General features: G+C 42.4%; 2 non-coding genes across 2 annotated transcripts; both read right to left on the bottom strand.

Annotated features, from left to right (window-relative positions):
• Positions 1–6,010: 6,010 nt before the first annotated feature.
• On the bottom strand, positions 6,011–6,082 carry TRNAW-CCA (transfer RNA tryptophan (anticodon CCA)). The gene has a single exon. It is a non-coding gene; the product is annotated as a tRNA-Trp (tRNA).
• Positions 6,083–6,596: 514 nt separating this feature from the next.
• TRNAW-CCA (transfer RNA tryptophan (anticodon CCA)) lies at positions 6,597–6,668 on the bottom strand. Its single transcript has one exon. It is a non-coding gene; the product is annotated as a tRNA-Trp (tRNA).
• Positions 6,669–16,006: the final 9,338 nt, after the last annotated feature.

The following is a 16,006-nucleotide window of genomic DNA, read 5'->3' as shown; positions in this document are numbered from 1 at the left end:
GTATTCCGCTGCTGATGCCGCCTTTTGTTACTTTCTCATTATCCTTGTCCATTCGCTGCTGGTGCCGTCTTTTGATACTTTCTTCAGGTCCAGGGCTAGCACCGTGGATTGGGAGTGCTATGTCTGTAGATTCTCATTATCTTTGTCCATATGACTAGAGTCAAATACAGTAGAGACAATACACGACACTGAGCGAGATATCGAGGGACAGCTATTGGAGCTCACTCTAGCGGATAGACCTGAACGGTACTGATTCTGTCATAAGAGCACGTGTATTTTTGTGTGAAGTTTTTGGTGTTATTTATGCGTTTTCAGTGAGTTGACATAATTAAATAGTAGCGTGCGTCATTCCTTGATATCTCCTCTCAACATGAGGGGAAAGGTATGTGCTGTGTTTGGCTGCAGTAATTACGAAGTAGGGGAAAATGCGCGCTCGTTCTTCAGGTTCCCTCGTGACAAGAACATGTAAGTAATATTGTGTTTGCATATATATTCTTCCAGTGACAGAGATTTTTATAGTACTTCATAATCTTCTGACCTGCTCGACCCATGTTTTAACGGGTTTAAAATATAATACGCATATTTTATTGTATAGTGCAGCAGTTAACCTTCAATACCGATGTGTTGTTGTAGGTGTGATCTGTGGGTTTTGAAATGTCACAGAAGCGATTTGGATAAAGTGTACAAGAAAGAAGGGACGTTACGCTTGTATAAGAATTATAAGATCTGTTCAGATCATTTCCAGGCCAGCGACTTAAAAAATCCTCGACTATACAGCCAAGGGTATGTTACATTTTTACTCTAATTGTACGTAAATATTCCTCAAAGCATCACTATCGACAACATTTTCAAACTTTTCTTTCTTTTATCCCTCTTCTCAGATTAAAGCCGGGATTTTATAGATTTTCTTTCTGTTAGTAGGCTTCATGTTAAGAGGAAAATTGTCCAGCTATTAAATGTTAATTCATTGCATCATATGTGTAAGGAATGTGCCGATATTTTTATTGACAAATGTCTTAATGTGATGATACATTGATTTTAAATGAGGAAAAAAGACAAATCCAACCGTAAGATTTCAGGCAGGTATGCTAAAGCTAAAAAAGTAATGCATAAATGAAAGATCAAGCCATTTCACAGCAGTCCATTTCACACCTTGTTTATATGTCTAATTTCAGTCTTTGAATAATAACCTTTTAAATAATTCTTCATTCATTTATCCAGAATTGCTTTAGCAACTTCGAAGTTAATATCTCAATACCACTGTCTTTCTAGACGTAATTTATTTATCCATTTCCGTATATACATTTCCATTGATATTTGAATTTAGCGCGATTTGTTCAGGTCAAGTCACTAGGAGCGCCACCGTCGAATTGTCTCCCATTTTAGCAAGGCGAAATCCGTAAGTGTCGTGTATTGTCTCTACTGTATTTGCTGTATTTGCTAGAGTGGCCAGTTAAAACAGCAAAATGGAGGTCAACAGAAAAATAGCATGATCCCTGGACCAATACATATTTTTATTTCTGTTCCAACGAAAGTAGCTCGATCCCTGGACCAATAAATCACCAGTCCACTGGATTTTTCTTATGTACATTGGCCATACCATTTTGTCGCCTATTAAGTATTGTATATCGCGATAAAATTCATGAAATGATGTCATTGACAAGTGAAGCAATGAAACGAAAGCAAAGAACTTCAGTGAACACAGATATCACACACGAAATTGTTGAAAGTGTAAGACAAAAGACATACGTGTGTCACTGTGAGCGCAACACCAAATGTACTTGTCAAGTGGTAAATTACGTATATATAATATTCTCCAAAAATCAAATATTTCTTAATTTGCCAAAGATTTTTCACTTCATATGTGTAAAAGCAATTATTATGTTCCATTTGTGACACATTTTATAGTGATATTTGGGTGATACCAATGCGCACTATACCCCTGTAAGTCTTAAAGGAGTAGAAATTAACTACGAAGGCTTAAAAATGTTTGTCTTTATCTATAGCTTTGAAGGCTATTAGTGCCTCCTGATCAGCAGACTGTACATCTTGCTGTGACAATACCATGGTTGCTTATGGTCTTCTTATTATTAATCTACATACCCTCAAGGGTTGGTTTTTTCCTCGGACTCAGCGAGGGATCCCACCTCTCTCCTGGAGCTTCAGACTCTGGGTCGGGGGATACAGCCTCTACTCTGTTGACCTCCTGAGGCTGAGTGGATGCCGTTCCAGCCCTCTTTAAACTTTTCAAATTTCGTGGCAGAGCAGTCCGAACCTCCGGGGGTGGCAGCAAATCACACTAACTACTACACCACAGAGGCGGACGGGTTACTTATGTACTAGGGAAAAATAATTGAGGTCCTTTCCCGTTGCCTTCCTCAATGCGCAGTAACCACATCATAACGTAACGTCCAAGGATGCCACGATACGATACAGCTGTTTGCCGATAAAAAAATTAAATAAATTAAAAAACCTCTGCTACCCGACTTACAGTCTAACGTCATTATTGACTATAAAGCCCGGTAGGCGAGAAAATTCTCCTAAATAAATTTACAGTTTACCGCCTACAATCTCAGCCACCCTACCGCAATAATTACTTTTTTCAACTGATCATATGGATATTGAAACATTATATTTCAGATTTGATGCTTGAGCAGATATGGTAGGTACATCTCTCAGTTTGTTAATTCGCGCAGAACTAGGGCAACCGGGTTACCTAATTGGTGACGACCAAATTTATAACGTAATTGTTACAGCCCACGCATTCGTAATAAATTTCTTCATGGTATTACCCATTATAATTGGAGGATTCGGGATTGATTAGTTCCACTTATACTTGGGGCCCCTGATATGGCTTTCCCTCGAATAAACAATGTAAGTTTCTGATTATCCGGCAGGGGAAGGAATGAGGCTTCTCAGGTCGTCATCCAGCGAAATCCTCAAAAGAATGAATCGATTAACATTGGAATGTGGAATGTAAGAACGTTACTAGAGGCAGGAAAACTGGAAGAAGCCAAAACTGTAATGAAAGAAAAAGACATGAATGTTCTGGTATTGTGTGAAATCAGATGGCCAGGGAATTCTACAGTGATGATTTCAGAATTATATACAGTGACAGCACAAGTGGGGGAAGTAATGGAGTAGGACTTCTGTTTAGAAGAAAATGGGCAAGAAATGTAATGAAATGAAATGGCATATTGCTTTTAGTACCGGGAGTGTCCGAGGACAAGTTCGGCTCACCAGGTGCAGGTCTTCTGATTTGACTCCCGTAGGCGACGTGCGCGTCGTGATGATAATGAAATGATGATGAAGACAATGGAATTAACCAATTAAGGTTAAAATCCCCGACCCGGCCGGGAATCGAACCCGGGACCCTCTGAAGCTAAGGCCAGTACGCTGACCGTTCAGCCAACGAGTCGGACAAGAAATGTGATAGACACTTATCACGTAAATGAAAGTATACTAGTTGTAAAAATCGAAACAAATCCCAGAAATATAGCTGTTGTTCAAGTGTACTTTTCCATATCGAACAGCTCGGATGAAGAAATTGAAGAAATGTATGAAAATATTGACCAAATATGGAATCTGACAAAGGAATAATTATGGAAGATTTTAATGCTATTGTTGGAAGTCATCATGATCGAGAAGGAATTGGGAAGTTCGGACTGGGTATCAGAAACAAACGAGGAGAAAGAGTACTTGATTTCTGTGATCAGTACATGTTCGTGACAAACACGTTATTTGATGTACCATTACGGCGAAGATATACCTGGAAAGTCCCGGGTGACACTGCTCGTTATGAGAATAATTATATCCTTGTCAAGAGAAGATATCGCCTTCAAGTTAAAACAAGCCATAGCTACCCTGGAGCAAAGATTGATAGTGATCATTGCCTAGTCATGGCCAAATTCAATATATAACTGAAAAAGAACCGGCATCGAAAAACAAAACCTCTAGATGTGACCAAACGAAAGAACAACAACAATAAAGAAATTTTCGCCCACAAAACGAATTAATTGGCTGAAAGACTTGGAGAATCGAAATGGGAAAATAAGGAAGGTTTGATAAATATAGCTATTGAAACACTGGGAACAGGAATATTGGAACCAATGAAACTGTGGATTACAAGAGAAATATTGGGTCTGATAGTAAAGAGAAACCAGTACAGGAGGGAGAATACCATGAGAAGCCAGGAACAATATAAACATGTTAAAATTCAAATTACAACCCTTTGTAGAAAAGCGAAGGAGGAATGAATGACTGAGATAACTAAGAACGTTGGAAACGATATTGCTGAAGGAAAAACTGACAGAGATCATCGACACATCAGAGCCTTAAACCAGAAACAGAAAGTGAAAAGTTCTTTTTTTTTTTTTTTTTTTGCTAGGGGCTTAACGTCGCACCGACACAGATAGGTCTTTTGGCGACGATGGGATAGGAAAGGCCTAGGAGTTGGAAGGAAGCGGCCGTGGCCTTAATTAAGGTACAGCCCCAGCATTTGCCTGGTGTGAAAACGGGAAACCACGGAAAACCATCTTCAGGGCTGCCGATAGTGGGATTCGAACCTACTATCTCCCGGATGCAAGCTCACAGCCGCGCGCCTCTACGCGCACGGCCAACTCGCCCGGTTGAAAAGTTCTATAATAAAGGATAATAATTGGAAAATCTTAATAGATGCGGATGAAGTCAGCCTGCGGTGGAAAGAGTACCTTGAAGAACTGTATGATGGGAATTTATCTAATAAAACATGGTATATTAAACTGGAAAATGATACAGAAGAAGATGATAAGGGCCCTGTTATCACAAGAAGAGAATTTGAATCAACGCTTGAGAGAATAACTGACAATAAAGCTTGCGGTCCAGATAACATGCCAAGAGAACTACTGAAGAATATGGGTGAGAAAATGAAATACCTACTCTATGACGTAATCTACAGATGCTACGATAGTGGCAAAATTCCTGAAGACTTCACCAAAAGCAGAACAGTTATTATACCAAAGAAAGAAAGTCGTGTAGAATACTCTGAACACAGAACCATAACACTGCTCTCTCATGCATCCAAAATATTGTTGTCAATAATAAAAGCCAGGGTAAATAACAAACTTGATTTCCAAATTGATCCAGACCAGTTTGGTTTCAGAAAAGGAATTATTTATTATTTAATCGTATGGTGATTTTATCATCATCATCATCATCATCATCATCTGCTTACCCTCCAGGGTCGGCTTTTCCCACCTCTACCGCCTAAAGGGCAGTGTCCTGGAGCTTCAGACTCTTTCTTGGTCGGGGATACAACTGGAGAGAATGACCAGTACCTCGCCCAGGCGGCCTCACCTGCTATGCTCAACAGGGGCCTTGTGGAGGGATGGGAAGATTGGAAGGGATAGGCAAGGAAGAGGGAAGGAAGCGGCCGTGGCCTTAAGTGAGGTACCATCCCGACATTTGTCTGGAGGAGAAGTGGGAAACCACGGAAAACCACTTCCAGGATGGCCGAGGTGGGAATCGAACTCAGTTGACCTCCCGAGGCTGAGTGGACCCCGTTCCAGCCCTCATACCACTTTTCAAATTTCGTGGCAGAGCCGGGAATCGAACGCCTGATATATATTGTATAAAATCACCATGTCCGCCTCTGTGGTGTAGTGGTTAGTGTGATTAGCTGGGGGAATCGAACCCCCTCTACTCATTTAACATCCCGAGGCTGAGTGGACCCCGTTCCAGCCCTCGTACCACTTTCCAAATTTCGTGGTAGAGCTGAGAATCGAACCTGAGCCTCCGGGATTGGCAGCTGTCGCTCTAATCACACGTTCATAAGCATCCCACAACAAATCTGGTTCATACCACGCGACTGAGACGTTCTTGGGCCGGGATTCCCTACTCAAATTGATACACGTACCCTTCTCCAGCGTACCTAAACTTCTGTATAAACACCAGAGGAACATACAGTATACACGACTTTCAAAGACAGGTATGAGAACAAGTAATTCCTGTTATAGATCGTTTTAAAAATAATTGACCCCGACGTGACTCGAACACGCAACCTTCTGATCTGGAGTCAGACGCGCTACCATTGCGCCATGGAGTCGGGTACAGTTTGGGTACTGACACATTTATCATTTTTTTAAGGAAAACCAATATAACTGATTAGCTGGTTACTTGATTAAATCAGCTTGAAATGGTGATAGTGGTAAAAATGGGGAAACCTACCGAGTTGGTCGTGCTGTTAGGGGCGCGCAGCTATGTGCTTGCACATTCGGGAGATAGTGGGTTCGAATCCTACTGTCGGCAGCTATGAAGATAGTTTTCCGTGGTTTTCCATTTTCACACCCTTCCGTTCTTACCACCCCCCTACAAGGCCCCTGTTCAGCATAGCAGGTGAGACCACGTGGGCGAGGTACTAGCCCTCCTACCCAGTTGTATCCCCTTGACCCGAAGATTCACGCTCCAGGACACAGCCCTTGAGGCGGAAGAGGTGGGATCCCTTGCTGAGTCCGAGGGGAAAACCAACGCTGGAGGGTAAACGAATTAAAAATGAAAAGAAGAAAGAAAGAAAGAACCATCAACAAAACAAATACGGTCTCCACTTTTAAAAAAATACGTGACCCCGACGTGATTCGAACACCCAACCTTCTGACCTGGAGTCAGACGCGCTACCCTTGCGCCACGGGGTCATATCGGCTGTCGCTATTATTGTGCAGTGTCAACATAATTATAGGCTTTAAACATTTTTCCGTCTTAAAAATTCAGTTCAGGACCGTACAATTATTGCTTAACAGGTGAGGCCGCCTGGGCGAGGTACTGGTCATCCTCCTCAGTTGTATCCCCGACCCAGAGTCTGAAGCTCCAGGACACCGCCCTTGGGGCGGTAGAGGTGGGATCCCCCCGCTTGAGTCCGAGGGAAAAACCGAGCCTGGAGTGTAAACAGATTACGAACGAACGAACAATTATTGCTTCAAGCAAGAATGGGTTAGGATGGTCCTTTACAAAGGTTCTATAGTATAAAATAGTATAGTATAAATGAGTAAAGTCCCCAAGTGTTGCTGATACAGTCCTAGAATCATCATCATCATCATCATCATCTGTTTACCCTCCAGGTTCGGTTTTTCCCTCGGACTTAGCGAGGGATCCCACCTCTGTCTCAAGGGCAGTGTCCTGGAGCTTCAGACTCTTGGTCGGGGGATACAACTGAGGAGTATGACCAGTACCTCGCCCAGGCGGCCTCACCTGCTATGCTGAACAGGGGCCTTGTGGAGGGATGGGAAGATTGGAAGGGATAGGCAAGGAACAGGGAAGGAAGCGGCCGTGGCCTTAAGTTAGGTACCATCCCGGCATTCGCCTGGAGGAGAAGTGGGAAACCACGGAAAACCACTTCCAGGATGGCTGAGGTGGGAATCGAACCCACCTCTACTCAGTTGACCTCCCGAGGCTGAGTGGACCCCGTTCCAGCCCTCGTACCACTTTTCAAATTTCGTGGCAGAGCCGGGAATCGAACCCGGACCTCCGGGGGTGGCAGCTAATCACGCTAACCACTACACCACAGAGGCGGACCAGTCCTAGAATACTTTGAATATTTTAGGTATCAGTAAATCTACCGACACGAGTGACCCCACGCGACCCCCATTGTCCCAATTCTCATCATCATCATCATCTGTTTACCCTCCAGGTTCGGCTTTTCCCTCGGACTCAGCGAGGGATCCCACCTCTACCGCCTCAAGGGCAGTGATCTGGAGCTTCAGACTCTTGGTCGGGGGATACAACTGGGGAGAATGACCAGCACCTCGCCCAGGCGGCCTCACCTGCTATGCTGAACGGGGGCCTTGTGGAGGGATGGGAAGATTGGAAGGGATAGACAAGGAAGAGGGAAGGAAGCGGCCGTGGCCTTAAGTGAGGTACCATCCACGGAAAACCACTTCCAGGATGGCTGAGGATGGCTGAGGTGGGAATCGAACCCACCTCTTCTCAGTTGACCTCCCGAGGCTGAGTGGACCCCGTTCCAGCCCTCGTACCACTTTTCAAATTTCGTGGCAGAGCCGGGAATCGAACCCGGACCTCCGGGGGTGGCAGCTAATCACGCTAACCACTACACCACAGAGTGTCCCAATTCTACTCAAGGTTTTTCTCTTCTTGGTGCAACTAATTTTTGAGTAGGCAACTTTTTCTCTTTTGGTGAGTTGTGTCGAAATATTGGTTACTCCCAGCTGCTGGAGCGGTTATGCTCTTACTTCCAGTATTTCAGGGAAGGTAGGAGCATATGCGAGTGTGGAGTAGTTGAAATGTGGTGGTGGCGACTTGTCTATACCATTGATTGGTGGGCAAGGAGTATGTGAATACTTGCATTTTTGGAGTCGCTTGCCATCTGCCTTGCTAGATTGAGGGTTAGATGAGATTTGTTAGGCATGCGATATTGTTAGTTAGGCAAACAGTGTTTCTGGGTTGGGATGGGTCTTGAATTTTGGGATACTTGACTTAGTTTGTGCTTGTTAAAAGAGAGAGAAGACATTTTAGAAGCTCTATTTGCGGGGGGGGGGGGGGGGGAGGTTGCGATTACATTGTATGGCTATTATGTTGGTTGAGATTTAGATTTAATAGAGACGGCAATTTTGGATTTGGTGGTTGGGGATGAAGGTGTTTGTTACCAATATAATGAGATGTGATAGCTTTCTTGAAAAATGGGCAGCCAGGTAGGAAGCAGTGTGTTCGCACACATAAGATGTTCTCGTGGAACTGGGCAGACGGTGTGATGGTGATGATCTCCACATCTGTTACAGCGGGTCTCATTTGGGCAATTTGCGACTGAGTGATTTCGCTGTATGCAGCTGTAGCACATGAAAATTAGAGAAGATTGTGGACGAGGTTTGTTTGAGTTGGTACGTGTTCGATTCTCGGTAGGTGCAAATTTAGAGCCAAGAGAAGGGGAAATTTGTGATTTAGAGCCTAGTTGTACTTCCGCTTAAAATAACATTCACCACCTCCACTATCCCCTGTGGGTGGAGTCAAAGGATGAATTATCTGTACCTCTTGCATGACGTAAGAGGCTACCAAAAGGGGAACAACCAAAGAAGCTGTACTCGCTCTCTCGTCTGCTAAGGCCAAAAACACACCCATTTCGACTAGCAAGAAATTCGACAGGAAAAGTTTAACTCTCCATTTTTGAATTTAACGGAAATACCTCGTATGAATGAAATTGTAACAGGATAGTGAGATGCTCTTTAAGGAAGCCAACGGCCGTAGCCAGGTTGAAACACCAGATCCCGTGAGATCTCCGAAGTTAAGGGGACCGGGGACACATTTTTTTGGGTAAATGGATGAAATTGTCGAAATTTGAATTCTGGCATAAATAAATTGTATTAACCTTCCTCTACGTAACAAAAGTGGTTTTGTGTCGCTGTGACTATTTTTGGCGTAGTTACGGCCGTTTTTAAATTGCTCTGCACGTTCATTTAATTCTCCACCACGCCCCCATTCCTCTGTATGCTCGGCTATCCGTGTCCCTTCTGTTACCATTAATTCCCTCTTTACAGTAGCATTGAGGTGACACTATTTTTGAATATTGGAATATATACTGCCATCTGGTGGCCATGTAATGAACTACTTGAACCTACAATTTAGTCAAAATAAAACTTTATATTTTAAAACATGTTTACAATTATATCCATTCTAGTGACATGTTGACTTGAAAAAATTATGTGTTTTTCGAAGTAGTATTTTAATATGTTTGAGAGTTGTAATCAAATGCATATATTTAATAAGGTTGTGGACAGCCTGACATCAGCCTATACACTTCCTTGTTTACTATTGGGTTTGTTTTGGTCAGTTTTGTGAATTGCAAGCAAGGTTGTGGGAATTTTTAGTGAATATTATATCAAATCATGAGGAAGTAGATCCATCCAATGTAGATAAACAAGTATTTGGCATTGTTGTATCAGTTGATGGAACATGACACAAGCATGGCCATACATCTCTCTATGGCATTGGCATAGTGATTGACATTCTGAGTGGATTAGTAATAGATTACCATGTGTTATCTAAATATTGTCACATGTGTGTTGTAACTGCTCATGAACTGGGTGATGATTCTCCAGAATATAATATATGGCTGGAAGGTCATAAAGCATGTGGGGAATGCTCCAGGAATTATGAGGGATCATCTGTAGCAACTGAAGTATTCGCAGCTGATATTTTATGGAATAAATCAGTGGAAAAATGTGGCATGCGCTACACAACTCTGCTTTCTAATGGGGATGCCGAAACATTTCTCCACCTTTTAAATGAAGCAGTATATCGACCAGATGTACAATTGAAGAAAGAAGAGTGCATTAACCAAGTTGCAAAAAGGATGGGGACTGGTTTGAGGAATTTGGTGAAAGAGTGGAATGTAAAAGGAACTACACTTGGTGGAAGGGCGCCTGGAAGTTTGAAAGAAGCAACTATTGTGAAGTTCACAAATTATTATAGGCAGGCAATATGTGCAAATATTCTCTCAGTAGATAATAAGAAATCTGCAATATATGCACCCCTATACCATTACTCCTCCACAGATGAAGATCCTAAGCATAAGAAATGCTCCCAAGGACCTGAATCATGGTGCTTCTACAACAAGAGTATTGCAACTGGACAAAACCCACAAAAAATGTCAGTTAAATTCACAACTGCAATGCTGCTGAAAATTGTGCCTGTATACCAAAGGCTGACATCAACAGAACTTCTGTCTAGATGTTGTAGAGGGGCTACTCAAAATGCAATGAAAGTCTTCATGCATGTATATGGAAAAAGTGCCCAAAAGAGACCTCTTTGTCCTCAAAATGACTTGGAATAGCTGTTTCTAATGCAGTTGCAGAATACATGTGATGTAGTGCAACACAAGAAATGAAAATGGCTATAAGGAATTATAAACTTTCACCAGTATCCAACAAACTTGCCACACAAAGAGATGGAAGAAGAAAATTTTACAGTTAGCGGTCAGTCACACAACAAAAGAAAACAGCCAGGAAAAAACTGAAAATCCTCAAGGTACACAGGAAGGAAGCCAAGAAGAAACAGGAGGGTAGGAGTTATAGTGCTCGTGAATTTTAAGAGATTTGGAAAGGCCATTATGAAAATTTTTAATGGTTTTAGAACTAAAATTCATTTAACTCAAAACACCATTTTTTGTAACCTGCAGTGTTCCATGCGGGTCACATCTAAACCTATATTTACCAAAGTCGGTATGTAGCTTCTATGTGACCTAACAAAGAAATTGTAGGATGGATTTTGCAATCTTCTTCAACATACTCATTTTATGAGGCAAAATGTACAGAAAATTAGTGGAAAATTACATGAAATAAAATTAAAAAATTGAAACAGGAGTTAATTGAGCAACATAGGGTGAATCAAAAATTCCATCCTAGAGTTGTTTTGTATTATAAGGAAGAATCATTACACAAGTTTTCAAACTCTCAGGCAAAAATCCATCCCGCAGGGAACTTTTTGAAAGTTGCCTGTTTCGTGAGTGTCATAAACACAAAGTACATCATATCTCATGAACTACTAAGGATATTAAGTTGAAATTAAGAAATATTCCTTCCACAATAGTCCTACATATTCTGTATTAATTTCATCGTGATTGCTCAAAAATTGTGGAAAATAAGAAAATGTGTCCCAGGTTCCCTTAAGCGACATTGGGCGTGGTCAAGATTTGGATGGGTTGCCACGCGCTGTTGGTGGGGAGTAAGGGAATGGAGGAGCGGAAAGGAACTGGGCACCCTACCGTGCGTAAACTTCGGCTCAGGCACACATCTGCGGAGGTTTCGACCTGTCTTCGGGGTTACCTTGGCTTGTTTGGCTTGACCACAGTGTTGACGGGAATCGAACCTATATCGTTTGTAGTAAACCGAGTACACATTTACGGCCTCAGCTAGACAACCTATGTCTGTGGTACGAACTGAATACAAAGAAAGCATGTCCCTCTGTTCACGGGCCAAACTATTGTAGCGACTCTGAGTACCGTCTTTACAATAATAACAAGAATAAAGCAAGCAGTTTCCGGGACAACGCCCTCTGTTGGAGGAAGTGTACGGTGAAGAGCCAAGCTTGTCTTCGTAGAGCAAGGCAAACAACTCTCAAGTGTTTTTACAACGTCGTCTTATTGGTACTTCAATAAAAGTAAGAGTTAGAAGAAGAGAAACTAACCGGAACATCCATTCTACGTAACCTAACAGCATTTCATTCCTCTTCCGTACAAACAAGAAATACCGCTGTTAAGTTAGATTCTTACCCTGATCAGTTATACAGGCCTGCAATAGAAAATTATTTAAAAAGTAAAAGCTGACTGTATCCGCTTCTGTGGTGTAGTGGTTTGCGGAGGTCTGAGCTCTATTCCCGGCTCTGCTACGAAATTTGAAAAGTGATACGAGGGCTGGAACGGTGTCCACTTAGACTCGCGAGGTCAGCGAGTGGAGGAGGCTTCGATTCCCACCTCAGCCATCCTCGAAATGTTTTTCCGTAGTTTCCCAACTTCTCCTCCAGGCAAATGCCAGGATGGTACCTAACTAAAGGCCACGGCCGCTTCCTTCCCTATTTCTTGTCTATCCCTTCCAACCTTCCCATCCCGCCACAAGGCCGCAATTCAGCATAGCAGGTGAGGCTGCGTGGGCGAGCACTGGTCCTCCTTCCCAGCTGTATCCCCTACCCTATGTCTCACGTCCAGGAGACTGTCCTTGAGGCGGTAGAGGTGGGATCCCTCGCTGAGTCCGAGAGAAAAACCGACCGTAGACAGTCGGATTAAGAAAGAAAGAAAGAAAGAAAGTAAGAAAGAAAGAAAGAAAGCAAAAGCGAACATGACTTTTAAACAATTTGTACTAGATGTTAATACGAACGACTCGTTGTCTTAATACTGAAGGAAACTGAAATGGAGGTTCTTACGTTTTGAAGCTGCAATGAAAAAGTAGGTATAACTTGTTTTCTAAGTAAGATTTACATTTGGGACTCGTTGCTTCCCATTGGAGTTTACATGGTATTTATTCACTTCTTTTTCCCGTGCAATTTCCCATTTTTCAGTACAATTGCATAACATCACGTAGTCCGATTGCCTGAATCATTCTCTTCGCTGTATAATATACTGTACATCTGGCATGCGAGTGAGAGCGTCGACCAAATGAAGTCACTATTTCTCCACGGCTTGAAGAACAGGTAGCTCTCAGATGCAGCCAGTCGGAACAAATGTTCAGAGACCATGAAACTGACTGGGGATGAAGCATGCATTGCAGGCAGCTGCTTCTGCTTTATATACAAAGCGATGCCGTGTTGAAGTTCTCCAATTCTTTGGCTTGGAATTATGAGAATTCGTATATGATAAAACGACAAACTTTCACATTCAGTATCTCTGGCTGTAGGATATAAATAAACTTAAGGAATTCCCTTTCAGTCCTCCTCTCTGGTGTAGTGGTTAGTGTGATTAGCTGCCATCCCCGGAAGCTCGGGTTCGATTCCCGGCTCTGCCACGAAATTTGAAAAATAGTTCGAGGGCTGGAACGGGGTCCACTCAGCCTCGGGAGGTCAACTGAGTAGAGGTGGGTTCGATTCCCACCTCAGCCATCCTGTAAGTGGTGTTCCGTGGTTTCCCACTTCTCCTCCAGGAAAATGCCGGGATGGTACCTAACCTAAAGCCACGGCCGCTTCGTTCCCTCTTCCTTATCTATCCCGCAAGGCCCCTGTTCAGCATAGCAGGTGAGGCCGCCTGGGCGAGGTACTGGTCACCCTCCCCCGACCCAGAGTCTGAAGCTCCAGGACAGAGGTGGGACCCCTAGCTGAATCCGAGGGACAAACCAACCCTGGAGGGTAAAGAGAGAAAAAAGAAGAAGAAGAAGACGAAGAAGGAGAAGAAGAAGTAAATGTATAGCGTTGCTAATTTTATACGTTCTCACTTAACTATCAAAAACTTACTATCTTTTATAAATTGCAGAACAGACAGTATGCAATCGAGTTTTCTCAGCACCACTGGATGGTCAGTTGTGTATGTTCGTACTGAAGGTTCTCATATAGAATTTGTTGTTCAGTGTGTATATTTTCTGCTGAAAACTTCTCTCCACGGGTTGAAAAGGGTTTTCCTTGCTGAAATATGACCAGTGTTTGGTTGCATTGTGTTCTACGCGAACAGGAACTACTTCAAGAAAGAAAGAACAGCTGTGTGAGAACTGAATTTCTTTCCATTACAAACTGAACTTACTTTTTGTGTACTTTTTCAGTGATTATTATTATCTTTTTGTTTTATGTAATTTGTCTGTTGCTTGTAAAGGGACAGTTTCAGGATTTATATTGTGAAAATTTTTTTTGCAATGACTGAAGACACCAGTATAACAAACTATGGTAATCTTAAGTGATAAATTCATTACGTAACTGATGTTTAAGGTCCGCCTCTGTGGTGTAGTGGTTAGTGTCATTAGCTGCCACCCCTGGAGGCAGAACAGGGAGGTGAGCTGAGTAAAGGTGGGTTCGATTCCCACCTCAGCCATCCTGGAAGTGGTTTTCCGTGGTTTCCCACTTCTCCTCCAGGCAAATGCCGGGATGGTACCTAACTTAAGGCCACTGCCGCTTCCTCCCCTCTTTCTTGTCTATCCCTTCCAATCTTCCCATCCCCCCGCAAGGCTTCTGTTCAGCATAGTAGGTGAGGCCACCTGGGCGAGGTACTGGCCATCCTCCCCAATTGTATCCCCCACCCAGAGTCTGAAGCTCCAAAACACTGACCTTGAGGTAGTAGAGGTGGGATCCCTCGCTGAGACCGAGGGAAAAACAGACCCTGGGGGGGGGGGGGGGGGGTAAACAGAAGAAGAAGAAGAAGAAGAAGTAAATGCATAGGGTTGCTAATTGTATACGTTTTCACTTAACTAGCAACAACTTACCATCTTTTATAAATTGCAGAACAGACAGTATGCAATCGAGTTTTCTCTGCGCCACTGGATGGTCAGTTGTGTATGTTCGTACTGAAGGTTCTCATACAGAATTTGTTGTTCAGTGTGTATATTTTCTGCTGAAAACTTCTCTCGACAGGTTGAAAAGGGTTTTCCTTGCTAAAATATGACAAGTGTTTGGTTGCATTGTGTTCTACGGGAACAGGAACTACTTCAAAACATTCTACATCCAGCAGAATAGAAATGCTGTGTGAGAACTGAATTTCTTTCCATTACAAACTGAAATTACTTTTTTGTGTGCTTTTTCAGTTATTACTATATTTTTGTTTAATGAAATTTGTCTGTTGTTTGTAGTTTCTGCTTGTAAAGTGACAGTTTCAGGATTTATATTGTGAAAAATTTTGCAATGACTGAAGACACCAGTCTAACAAACTATGGTAATCTTAAGTGGTAAATTCATTACGTAACTGATGTTAAAAATAAAAATTACGCATATTCTTCCCTATATCTCTCTTTTCAATCTTAACCTGCAGATGTCACTGCGATATCATAGATCATTTTTCTCCATGATTCCCTGCCATTGACCTGCTTAATTAGATCATTCATTGTTGTTTCACATATAGCGGTTATCTTGTTGAGACCCTTGCTCATGACCACTTTCCCTTAGATTTGCCCTAGATTATCAGCTTTTCCATATTTTCTGCTCCTCTCCTCATTACATGGCCAAAACAATTAAGTTGACGGAGTTGAATCTGGCCTGAGAGTTTTCTTTCAACTTTAATTTCATTCAGAGTGGAGTTATTTGTGCAGTGGTCGATCCATGCATCCTTCTCCAATAAAACATCGATCTTATTCGCCTCCTTATTTCTCAACGTCCATGAATCATAAGAAATAATGCTGTGAGATGGATAGTAGACAATGGTATGACGATAAACGGGGTTAAAAGTCAGGTTGTGACTTTCACAAATAGGAAAAGTCCTCACGGTTTTAATTACTGCCTTGATGAGGTTAAAATTTCTTACGGGAATCGCTGTAAGTACCTAGGTGTTAATATTAGGAAAGATCTTCATTGGGGTAATCAAGTAATGGAATTATAAATAAAGGCTACGGATCTCTGCACATGG

Source organism: Anabrus simplex, chromosome 11, assembly GCF_040414725.1.
Source record: "Anabrus simplex isolate iqAnaSimp1 chromosome 11, ASM4041472v1, whole genome shotgun sequence".
NCBI classification, from domain to species: domain Eukaryota; kingdom Metazoa; phylum Arthropoda; class Insecta; order Orthoptera; family Tettigoniidae; genus Anabrus; species Anabrus simplex.
Note: the sequence above shows the minus strand (reverse complement) of the source record. Positions and strands in the feature narration are given on the sequence as shown.